This window comes from Rhinopithecus bieti, unplaced genomic scaffold, assembly GCF_001698545.2.
Source record: "Rhinopithecus bieti isolate Rb0 unplaced genomic scaffold, ASM169854v2 scaffold_39586, whole genome shotgun sequence".
In the NCBI taxonomy this organism is placed as follows: Eukaryota; Metazoa; Chordata; class Mammalia; order Primates; family Cercopithecidae; genus Rhinopithecus; species Rhinopithecus bieti.
In genome coordinates this window covers 1,555,843-1,568,744 of record NW_016816842.1, presented here as the reverse complement: position 1 = coordinate 1,568,744, position 12,902 = coordinate 1,555,843, and the positions used below count along the sequence as shown (strand labels likewise).

Here is a 12,902-nt window from a genome sequence, read left to right as displayed (position 1 = left end):
TCATTTTTTTCTTTTATATTTAGTACTTTTGTGTCCTGTTTAAGACATTTTGTCTACTCTAAGTATTTCTTACTAAAAGCTTTATTGTTTTACTTCTCACATTTGGATCAGTAATTCATTTGGAAATGCTTTTAGTGTATGGTGAGAAAGAGAGGTTATTATCATTATTTTTCATTCAGTTTGAGAGCAGGTACTGTTTATTAACTGACCAGCTTAGAAAAATAATCATGGTAGACACCTTAGTTCATTCTTAATAAGCTTGTTGATCTGGTCCTCCCTGTTGCCAGCATCTCCACCTTCTGCAAAATGGATGGTCTTTTTCTTCACTCTACCTCATGGAGAAGATAATTTGAAGGGCCACAGGAAGTTATTTGCTTCCTTGAAGCATTTTCCAAGAGTGTAGATCTCATGATCAGATCCTCCATGCAGATGATGCCATATTTACCAAGAGATCGAGCAATCAAGGCGTTATCTGTCAAAGCAATTTGCTTCTTATTGATTTTGCCATAACCACGCTTGTCGATTAGTTCATTTACTGACTTCAGATTTGGGTACCCCCATGCAAGATATAGTTCTACAATCCTCAGCATGTTAATTGAAGCCTTGTTGAGCTTCACAAAGGTTCCATTGAAGATTTGACGAAGGCGAAGAAGCTGCAACACCTTTCGGACCTTTGGGCTCACACCATTGATACCTCTGATCCTGATGACAAACACTAATTTGGGTTCTGCAGGTACATGGAAGTTGCCAGCTTTTCTTGCCATCCTGGCCATTCACATTTCAGCTCTGTACATCTGCCTATATTCCTTGTGAAGTGCTTCATTTCTTCATAGATAAGCTTCCTCCTTACCTTTCAGAGCATCTTTTGTGCAAACTTCCTTCTCAGGTGCTTGATCTTCAACTCTGTGAAATTCCTTTGCTTTTTCTTAAGGGTTTCTGGCACAACAGAAACCTTCTTCTTCTTCTTTTCTTCTATACCCTCCATGGTTCCAGCTGGAAAAAAGGAGACTTTTTTTTCTCCTGTTTTGTCATCAGTAGACTTGAAGACATTTATTGAAAATACCATTCTTTCCTCACAGCATTACAATGTCACCTTTGTCATAAACCAGAGGTGCCACCAAGTAGTTGATTCTACCTTGAGTTTGATTGTACTAAATATGTGACTAATCTCTCGGCACAGGCAGGGGTGGCTAAGAAAGGCCAGGACAGGATCAGAGGTCCAGAAAATTTCCAGATCCACTGCCCCACAGACTAGGTTTAAATATCCTTCTCCAAGTAAAATGACTTTGATAGAATCATAGTATGAACACATAGACAGTTCACAAACAAGATGGTTAAGAAAGTATCCTCTCCATTAGAAGATGGATATGGAGTGGAACCATATGAAATGGAATTTAAAGAAACGCAATACCTACTTTCAAGTTAAATTCAGTTTCTCACAAGATTCAACTGAAAATGATTATTACTTTGCTTAATGCCAGTTCTCACAATAAAGGAAAGCCTTTTCTTGAAACAGGCTTGACTCATGCCCATTTCTTGGGGTTCATCCATCACATTTCCCTCAGCAGAGTGCAGAATTAGACACACAGAGCCTTTGCCTTCTTGCTTATTTTAATTACTCTGTGAAGGGCCTCTTGTTTGTCTCCAGCTGCTTCTGGCAACCTGATATCTTTCAGGATTTCTAAGATTCATCTGGGTCTGGGATGCTGATAAGGCAGGGTCTCCTTAGATGGGCACCCATCCAAGGGCCCCATCCAGCTTAACCTATGGAGGACATCAGCTCTCTAGCCAAGCCCTCATTCATCCAGAGAATACAGCTTCCTTCCATCAGCCAGATTCAGGGTGCTATATGAAGTGGAATCCTTCCTCTTAGGGAACTTGGACTGGTCTAGGCATCTTTAAGTTCAGGGAGTTTCCCTCCACCTCTGTGTCTCTCTCCTGGGGCTGACCCTAAAGTCTTGGCTGCAGTGAATGAGAAACATTGTTCAGCAACAAACCTCATTGGAGCAACAGCTTCTTTTGTGGGTTTCCATTTGGTGAACAAGTGCAGTTGAGCACCTTCTGTGTATTAGCACTCAACATCTATTCCCAGTGCTTGAGAGAGTTAGTTTACCTCTAACAGTCTCTAATGAAACTTGGGGCCTGACAAACTTTACTAATGCTTGATCACCTGACCTCAAGTCTTGCTCATTCCTATTCCCCGCCATATTAGCTGAGTATTTTGTAATGAATCACATCTGTCTGCTGTGTATTATACCCCACTTTGAACTTCTGTTTTGACTTGAGTGAATCCATGTCCTGTTAACCAGGAAGACTCCAACTTAGCTGAAGTCCTACATTCTTAAGTGTCTTGAGATGCTTCACTGCTGCCCCAGCATCTGCCATTGATCTCAGGACAAAGCAGTGCACTTGTCAAGAGAGAAATAATCTTGTTCGTGTAATGCCATCCATGTGTTGGGGTCCTGTGTTTTTCCTGTGCCCAATGACAAAAGATATAACAATGATAGGGAGTTAGGACTGTAGCCTAATGTCCCCACAATTGTCATGCCTTATTTTCATCAGGGAAGAGTCTCAGTCACTGCAAGCCTTTGCCACCCTAGACATTGTGTAATTTTGATCTTGTTCACCCGTTTGCTCTATATGTACACAGAATGGCTATTTTAGGCTCTTTGATGTCTGTTCTTTAAAAATAGCTTTTTAAAGAGACTCTTCTGTTTTGTGTTTATGTTTCTTAATTTCTGCACATTTAAAAACCATTGTATATAATAGAGTCACAGACTTTTGGAACCCAGAGATATTAGATGCCATTAGTTCAGTCTTTTCATGACTATGTAATATTGTGAGATTTCTCTCTCCAGAGATATTTTTAAACTTCTTTTACAATCACAGGAAGTCAGAGCTGGAAGACAACTAAGGACTGTGCTCGGCCAGCAATGTCATTCTGCACACAAGGACTCTGAGGAGGCAAGTGACTGGACCACACAGGCAGTGGTGGGATAGGGTCCTGGATCTCCAGACCCTCAGTCTGGGGCTCTTTGTTCGTGCAGACAGGGCTGCTTCTCACTTCCAATTTCACTTCCTAATTGTAACCCAAAGACAGCCAGGCGTTTCTCATGGAATCTGTGAATGTGCTTGTCATGAAACACTAATCACTGCCAGGATTTAAGGTAACATAGAAATACCCAAAATGTCTTTTGGGCAAGAGCCATGAATCCCAATGGGAGTAGGCTGGGATAAGTAGTTATGTTAATAAAACTTTTCCACATCAAAAGTGTGAGTCAGACGCAAGGTATAAATACCTTTAAGAAGTTACATGCAGAGGGAATTTAGTTTTAGTACAAATAGATCATTTGTTTGCATCCCTTTCTGAAATAAGGGGGGTAGAAGTTATGTCTTTCAAATTACACTGATCACTAAAAAAAGGAAAACCATCTGCAGGAGGGTCCTTTTCCTTGTGGACTGCTGTCCTGTGTAATATTTCTGATAAAGCTTGAGCTTCCAGTGCAGCAGAGGAGAAGAGGAGAGTGTGTCTTTCCTTCCCTTTGTCTCAGCTGCATTCAGAAAGTTCCACCTCTGTCCCTTTCCCCTGCGAGTGCCCCTGGTCCCAGCTCCTTCCTGAGGCCTGTTGCTCTAGGTGCTCTACAGCCAGGCAGCAGTGGCTGTGGGTCTGGGGCCTGTGGGAACCTCCTGTGATGGAGTACAGAGCACTGTTAAGGAGAAAGGAAACATTAGAGTCAGTTCTTCTTCTGCTCCTCGGGGCTCCCCTTTTCCTGCCCATCTTTCTCCTAGGATAGACTGAGCTAAGCAGAGAGGCTCAGAGGTGTGCCTTGTAAACTTCAGAAATTATCCTACCCATCACACCCAGGGTTTGTTTCTGCCTGCTTTGTGTCACCTCCACCCCACCCTCTGCTCCTGAAGCAGGGATGTTTGTGGCTGAATGAGGAGGGTGGAGTAGATGGGAGTGTGTTTACAGCCTCCTCTGGGCTTGTGCCTGGTGACTAGAAGGAGCTGGATGGAAACTTTATGGAATGGACAGCCCACTTCTCCCAGGAAGCTCCCAGTCTACCGAGGAGATGATAATTGCTTATCTGATAGCCTGTGGTATAAAGTAGTGCCTGAACTGAGTGTTTCTTCATTACTTCTCAGATGCCAGCACCAGTCCTAGGCTAGTGTATCAGTAGAAGCCAGATCTGAGCTGAGATGGTGATTCTGTCCTCTCTGGAGAGGCCATTGTCTCCAAGAGGCATTCATGTGTTGATTTGCAAAACACTGTTGAGTTTCTCTTTGCCTGTTTGGAGATTTTTATGCAAAGGGATCTCCATTCCTAGAATTCACTGAAAGCAATCCCTGACATGCCCTCTGCAACTCATCATGTTAATGGGAAAGAAGGGCTGGAGACCAGCCAGGCTACCCCCTCCCCTAGCCATGTCAGGATGGCTATATTGATTGCAGAGTCTGATGGAAGATTATGGCGATGGATGGGGATTCACTTAGCTTTTGCAAGGCTACTGACAGTGGAGAAATAAAGCTCTGGCTCTGGAGCCTGTCTTCTCAACTGGGCTTCCAGCCAGGTCTTCCTTGCCATCCTCCTACTCCCGCCCTAGTCCATCATGCACACCCAACCAGGTCTGGCTTCCCCGAACACCTCTTAGTCAAACTCCCGAATTGCTTAGAACGCCTTACTGGGTCCTCTTGGCCTGGACTCAGGGCCCTATAGGATCAGGTATACATCTACAAACAATTGCCTTTACAATCTTATCACTGATGAAGCCTGCCCTCTGCAGTGAAACCCAAGACCAGATGGGGTCTTCTTATAGTCCCCTAAAAGTTCCAGGCTTATTTGTACCTCCATGCCTTTCCCCAGATTGTTCCCCATGTCTTCTGAACTCACCTGCATCTGCTCAAATTCAGTTCCTCCTTGAGTACTTGGCTTATGCCATACCTCCCTAACCATTGGCCCACATGGCTTTTTCTTTACTATCTTTCGTTTTTGTTTGTTTGTTTTTGAGACAGAGTCTTACTTTGTCACTCAAGCTGGAGTGCTGTGGTGCAATCTCAGCTCACCACAGGTTTGAGCTTCTGGGCTCAAGTGATCCTCCTGCCTCAGCCCCCCAAGTAGCTGGAACTATAGGCATGTGCCACCATGCCTAATTTTTTGTATTTTTTGTAGAGATGGAGTTTTGCCCTGTTGCCAGGCTGGTCTTGAACTCCCGAGCTCCATCGATCCACTAGCCTTGGCCTTCCAAAATGCCGGGATTACAGGCATGAGCCACTGCACCTGGCTGGCCTTTTTTTTTTTTTTTTTTCCAACTTTCTATCTCTTTCAAAGTTAACTGGTTACATTTTGCCTTCTCTGCTCTGCTGGCTGTGCAGTAGCCCATTCCTCTGATGTGTAATACCCGAGGGCAGTAACTGTTAGACCCTCCAGTCCACGGCAAAATGTGAGATGAACACATGCTATTTCTTGGGTAAATGGGGAGAGATGAATGCTTGAAATAATGAACTATCTCTGGACAATTTAGTATCATTTCCTTCTTAACCTGGTGTTCATATACCCATTTTAAAGTGACGACTAGAGGTATTGATGGGGATGGGGAGAGATGGAAGCAGGATCCTCAGAAGGGTTTCCACCATAGCAGTGATGATGAGCAGGACTGAGATGGAGCAGGTGCTAGATGGAAAACCGAAACCAAAGCCCAAAGAAAACAAGAAATTGAATTTGACATACCTTGGTGAAGGAAGGTGGGTGTACTGGGTTGAATAAATGTCCCTTGAAAGTTCACATCTACCTGAAATCTTAGAATGTGACCTTACATAGAAATAGGGTCTTTGCAGATATAATTACTAGATTAGGGTGGGCCCTAAATCCAATGACGGATGTTCTTATAAGAGGAATGGAGGATACAAAGAAAAGCAGACCATGTCTTCCATGCTGGCCTGGATGGAGGGGCCCATCAAGCACTCAGGGCAGCTTCAGCATGATGGGAAGCCATGGACCAAGCCCTCCCTGCAATGTGCAGGAGGGAGAAATCACATCAGATGGGATCGCTTGAATGTTTGCGTTTTTATGAAGAAGGAATCTGGTTAGAATGATCATCAGGAATAGAAGAGGGCTGTACAGGGAGAAGGGTGATGGGGAGTGTACTGTGGTGCTTTTGTGGAAAAGTGGATGGGATGTGGGTTTGCTTTGATGTGAGTGAAAAGAGAAGAGAAGGAAAGGAAGTGTGAAATGACCCAGTTGGTTTTTGCAATGAATGATGTGTAAGAAAATGGCCTTTTTTTTTTTTTTCTGGGTCACCAGGCAGCTCTGACTATCTGTCAGATGGAATTACTTCAGGCAGAGGGTGGGGTAAGAGAGAGCTTGGCCTTTGGAGGATTTCCTTAGGCGCCACTCCAGCACCTTCTTTCTCCTCCTCAGTGTTGGAGATGGTGAGGGATAATGGGATGCATGCTGGGAGCCTTCCCTGGATCCCCATATGGTCAGTGCCCTGTCTGAGCAAGTCTGTTCCCCTTCTTGGATTCTTGGTCTTCTCCCTTTTACAGGAGGCTTACAAAGTTTATGTGAGCATTGAGGAAAAATATTTTGTAAACCTTAAAATGCTGTCTAATATTGTATCCTATAGTTCTCCAAGGACTGAGAAGGAAGATAGATGGAGTCTTAATCTTTTGGGGTTTGAGGGAAGCTCGCATACTGTGTGAAAAGTAATGAAGGTTTTAGTTTGAGATGATGAAGTTCTAGAGAAGGCTGGTGGTGATGGTTGCACAACAATGTGAAAATGTGAATAGACTGAATGCCACTGAACTGTACACTTAAAAATGGATTAAATGGTCAATTGTATATGGTCTCTGTTTTACCATGACAGAAAAGTCACACCTCCATCCCTCCCCCAAAAAAGTAACGTACATACAGGACAAAGCTGATATGTGAGTAAATTTGTCACTCCAGCTATTACAGAGCAATTATTAACATTTTGTGGTGAATGCTTGTATTTGCAATCACTGTGAGGAATTAGGACCAGTTACCAGGACTCAACACAATATATTGTTGTTAGTGCTTTTGGATGGCTCTAGAAATTCTTTTGGGAGGGAGTAAATTATGTCACAATAATTGAAACAGAAATGAACTATAAGCTGAACTTAATAACATGATCTGAGATCACTTCTCCCCCTCTACCCCTGCCTTCAAGGTTGTTCTCCTACCATAGCACTACTTTTTCTTTGTTTCCCAATTTACTCCTTATCCCAGTAGGTCAAGGTGAAAACAGATTTGCATCTATAATACAGAAACATGTGAATCTCCTGTGGCCTCCTGTATGTTATTAAAAATGTCTCATGTTATTATGGACCCTGGTCCTGTGGGCCAGACTTTGCTCCCAGAAAGAAGCAAGAACTATTTGCACATCTCCCAGATCATTCCTTCCCCAGGCCTGTGGGCATCCACATCAAAGCCTTACAGGATCACCCCCAGTTTTTTCCTTTCTTTAGCTCCAAGGTGCCTCTGAAGATCAGAACCATAAGTATGAATACTGCTTGAGGGTATCTGTATTTCTGAGGAGTCTCCCATAGGATGAAGGCCCAGAAAGTAACTCGGAAAGGGGTTGAAAGATAGATACTTTTTGGATTGAGAAACTGTTTTACTTCATCACAAAATAAACTACTTATGGTTTGGGATTTAAATACTGGGGCATGTATTGTACCTCCTCTAAATTATCCCAGAAAATGAAGCAGAAGAACAATGTTCAATGTAGAACTGCGCATAGAGCCAGATGATTTTGAGTCACATACAGAGGCAGGCACAGCTCTCAAATGTTATGGCTACTTGTGTTTCCGACAGGCAGCCAGTTTCCTAAGAGGGGGGTTGGGGGCAGGAAAAATTCAGTGCCTTCATTGTGGGCTGCTTCTTGTTGAATTTTGCTCCACAGGTTAGAAGACAGGTCCCAGTCTTCCTAATGAGGCATTGAAAGTCTAGGTGGAATAGATGCTTGCTGGAGCCTGTGGAGATTATAAAACAAAGAGCTCACTGCCTTAACATGGTCAGGAGAGGCAGGAGTGAGAGGCAGTGTGAAGGTGTGGGAGTTGGAAGGAACTTGGAACTCAACTTCTTTTGGCCCCTCAACTTGAGATTCACAAAGAAAAAAAGCCATGTCTCCTCCCTGAAAGGTAAGAGTTTAAAATTTATCTGAATTCTGAATATTATAGTTTGTTTTGGCTCCAGTGGCATATTTCCATAATATATCTAAATCACAAATCCCTGCTCTGAGGCAAAATCAAAACACCTGGTCTTAGTCCTGAGGTGAGGCCCTCAGAGCTGGAATAGTGCTTTGCCCTGTGCAGGGGCCATTATCAGATTTATATACAATGGAAAAGATTGTCTAGAACCTAGAGAGGCACTAACTAAGTCTTATCCTTTTCCTCCTTAGCAAAATGGAAGCTCCTCCTTGCACAGTGCAGCCCCTTCCTCACTATAGGTTATTTCAAGTGAGAAGAGTAAACATGACTTCCAAATGCCATCTAACAATATATGAATATCTAAAGGAGACAAGGATGACTGAATGCATCTTCATGTGTAGGAAGTGAAGTGGCTGTTGACATTAAGTACTTCTTCATGAGTGAGAGGAGGCCCATGATGGAGATGACACCAGTACCTCCTTTTAGCACTCTGAATTCCCAATGTTTACTACTGCCGTCTCTGAAACTGCAGCATCCTCACCAGGACCACACAGGGAACAAAGGCAAGACACCTGACATCCCTTTAGCCGTATTCACAACACTTACTTAATAGATAAGATGATGTTTGAAATATGAGAAGGATTTTTTTAAAAAGAGCACTCTGTTCTCTTAGGATCCTAGTATGAGTGTCTGAAAGTGCACATTGGCTGGAAGGTTTCATGTGAGCATCAGCCCCAGGGTCCAGAAGACACTCTTGGCAAGCCTGGAGAGTGAGGATGTTGAACAGGCAATGAAAGCATCCATGAAAAGCAGGCAGCTGCACAAGACTTTCCAACAGATGGCTGGTCACTTGCACAGAGGGAAGGAGCCATGGATTCCGTGATAATGACACTTGTGCCAGCTTTTGTGTTTCCAGAAGTATTGAAGATATAAGGGAACCAACACGTGTAGAGTATGTGAAGTCTTACAGAGACGAGGTCCTAAGGTATCTATTTTGACAAATCACGTTGCAAGTAATGTGAAAGCAGTTTGAAGAAAAAATGTCCCCATCTAATGCTGCATTAGGGCATGCATTTCTATAGCCTAAATCTGTCAGTGACATGAAAATACATGTTTTGTTGGACACAGAATAGGTTGAACACATAATAGGTTCTAGAATGGATCTGCATAAAGAAGTAAGAAGAAAGGATATAAAGGTAGAAGAATAAATGTATAAATATTACAACAGGACACTGAGCTGGGTGGCTCTTTACCAGAGACCTCGCTCGTATTTCTCACTACAGGCTTGCTCTGAGTCAATTTCCAAGTTCTGTCTTTCTCCTTCCAAACTTCCCTGTATGTAATCTTGCTCCTGGGCCACCTGACTGATTTTTAATGCCTGGATACTTGCTTCCACCTCTGCATGACCAAACCTTGGCCAAGTCACTGTTGACTCAGTTGCAACATCTGTCCCCTGCTGAGGGCTGTCATAGCTTTCATAGCTCACAAACAGTCCAGCTTGAATCCAACCTTTTCTGTGGTCATTCAGAGTAGCAAGAAGCATTGTGTGTTGGATTTACTGCAGAGATCACACACTTAACTGTATACAGTCAGTTTTTATAGCTATCACTGCATCCAGGTTGGACAGTGACCTTGACTGAGACATCCTTTACCTCTGTTTCAGATCAATTTAGGCGGCATATAAAATCTCTGTGCACTGCCAGGGGAAAGTAAAGTGGAAGACTTCATGAAGAAATGGAGAAGGCCAAATAGTTGACCATTGTTGCTGTATAAATCTTGGATCCAGGGCTAAAAGGTGGCAGTATAAATGCAGATGGTGCTGCTGCCATATTTTCCTGGCACATCTTTAAGCAGCATATTTCAAGCCATCAGGGTTGGAATGGCATTTCCAAATATAGGCTCAAAAAATCCTCAGGTGTTTAATTCTAGAATAGAGCTGGGAATTCTGTCCTGCAAATGCCTTCTGCAGCATGGGAGCAAACCCACTCTTCTGTGTCTGATGCTTCAAACTCTCTATTTTCTGGAAACTGGAGAAAGATGTGGGTCTACATTTTGAAGTATATGCCTTGAACAGGAATTATGCACCTATAGAAAACTTGTCATACATTGAGTAAACTCTTAGTTTACAGAAATCTATGGAAATATCAAAATAAAACATCAGAAGGAGCGGTAACTATAGAGGTTACTAACTAAGGGGATTACCTGAAAATAAAGTTATATTTGCCAAAACTGTATTTGATTAGTTTGGACTTCTTTTTTCCTATCCCTTTTATGTTTTATATTTATATTTCATTTCTTCTAAAATTAAGTAATCTGTCATGATCTAATATTGTAGAAAATGTCCAAGTCTAGACATTAGGATGGCTTTTGTTATTTTAGTCACATGCAAGAAGCAGAATGGTTTTGTGGAGAGAGCTCTATCTTTGGAGTCCAGCTCTACCTTCGGTGCTAAACCCAGGCATCTTTGTCCTGATTATAGTACCCCTCTGGGCTTCTCCTTATGTTTGTAAAATGAGGGGGGCTCTCTGCAGTATCCTTCTGGCTGTAAAATCTATTAGCTCTTATTGCTGAAGGTTTCTTCTGTTCAGAGTTTCTAGGTTTCTTATAAACTGAGGAGCCAGAGGTCAGGAGGAATGGAAACTTGTTATTCCATTTGTAACATTGTTCAAAGTTTTAAATGCAAACACAAGTAATTAATTTGTCATCATTGCTTGAACATATTATACTTCACTGAATTATAAAATACAATCTTTAGAAAAATTTGTTATGAGAAATAAATGTTGCTGCTTGTCTAAAATTTTTTAGGGTCCTTCAAATTAATGCTTGTAGCAGCAGTTATCAGCCCTGGCTGTGCATTAGCATCTCTTAGAAAGCTTTTCAATATGCCAGTGTCTGCCCTCCAACCCTCAGAAGTTTTTATCTAATTTGTCTGTTGTAGGGCCTGGGTACCAGTATTTTAAAGAGACAAGATTGAGAACAAAATACATTCAATTCCTGAGGCTGATGTATGCATGGTTCCCATGAATGGCTCATACCTATCCACCCTCCATAGCAACCGCATGTGGTCCCCTCCAACGTGCTGTCATGTTGCACACATGTCATTTCACACTGCTCCATCTTTGCATCTTCTGTTGTAGCCTGGAATGCCATGCCCCAAGAGGCTTAGACTTTCTTGAACCCCTCCCTACAGTATAGATTTCTTTATTAGCATAGCTCCTGTACTTTGTAATGGCCTGCCTTGCACTCATTCTTCCTGTATTATAAATATTTTATCCACCATTGTACATATGTATATTCCTACATTCGCTCATATCTCTTGGGCTTAATGCCCACCCCTGCCCAAGTGCTTTCGCATTGTACCTACCTTGGCCTGTAAGGCCTCACATGATCTCTTTCTCATGTCCTCTCCATGAACCATGGCCTCTTTCTCAAACCTCTCTTCCTACCACTTCCTGCTTGTTCACTTCAGCCTTACAAGCCTCCTGACCCTCAAACATACCATGCTTGTCCTCATCTCAGGGCCTTTGCACATGTGGTTCCTCTGCCTGGGGTGTCTTCCCCCACTCATCCTCCCATCTGCCTCCTCCCCAGCATTCAGGCCCTCACTCAAATGCCATCTCCTCAAAGTGGCCTTTCTTAACCATCTTAGCTAGAGTAGCCTGTCCCCCACTCTACCATCCCAGCATCACACCCCACCCCACTGCTTCTGTGTTCTTTGTGGGACTTGTAGTATCTCAAGTAATATTGTTGTTTTGTACACATGATTTTTGTAAGCCTTCCATTATTGGAATGTACGTTTTATGAAGATAGCAACTTTGTCTTGTGGGGGCTTAACAAATATTGAACACATGAAGATTGTCTCCCCTGTGAGATAGTGCAATGTGTAGTGTAGTGAATGGAAAGATGGTGTTCGTTAAGTACTTCATGAGTGATATTTCCTAGATGTTTCTCCTTCAGAAGCAGAACCACCAAAGAGCTCAAATAATACTTATAAAAATTAGGCTGATTTACGTTTACATTTTCTTAATTTCCAGTTTTAAAAGCAGAGAATATAAAATGTTTTTTCTTTTATAAGAAAATTATGTCTCTCCCTAATTTAAAAATCTTTATTTCCGGGACCCACACCTATATAGAGACTCCCTCTCTCCAGGAGTCCCGTTCAGCAGATATCAAAGGGAAAGGGATTCCTCTGGAAATCAGTTTTGCCTAGACGCCCCAAATTTAAACTGACATCACTGCTCTGAGCCAATGTGAGAGGAAACAGATGTTTTTTTGAACATCTAAATTTGGAGGGCCCAGCGTGGTGGCTAACACCTGTAATCCCAGTACTTGGGGAGGTTGAGGCAGGCGGATCACTGGGGGCTGGGAGTTTGAGACCAGCCTAGCCAACATGGTGAAACCCTGTCTCTACTTAAAATAAAAAATACAAAATTAGCCAGTCGTGGTGGTGTGTGCCTGTAATCCCAGCTACTTGTGAGGCTGAGACAGGAGAATCGCTTGAATCCGGGAGGCAGAGGTTGCAGTGAGCCAAGATCACACCACTGCACTCCAGCCTGGGCAACAGCGCAAGACTCCATCTCAAAATAATAATAATAATAATAATAATAATAATAATAATAATAAAATATAATATAATAATAATAAATTTGGGGACTTTCCAAATAGGTGACTGGACAGGTAAAGATGGAGGTGGGGGTGGTCCAAGAGCGAACCCTGTGTCCTCGCAGGGCTCT

General features: G+C 42.7%; 1 protein-coding gene and 1 long non-coding RNA gene across 13 annotated transcripts in view; both read left to right on the top strand.

Moving 5' to 3' along the window:
* Positions 1-12,902, top strand: part of KALRN (kalirin RhoGEF kinase) — a 684,488-nt gene that overhangs the window by 119,480 nt on the left and 552,106 nt on the right. The window lies entirely within an intron of this gene.
* On the top strand, positions 7,925-10,403 carry LOC108517426 (uncharacterized). Its single transcript, XR_001882104.1, has 2 exons — positions 7,925-8,160; positions 8,421-10,403. It is a non-coding gene; the product is annotated as an uncharacterized LOC108517426 (long non-coding RNA).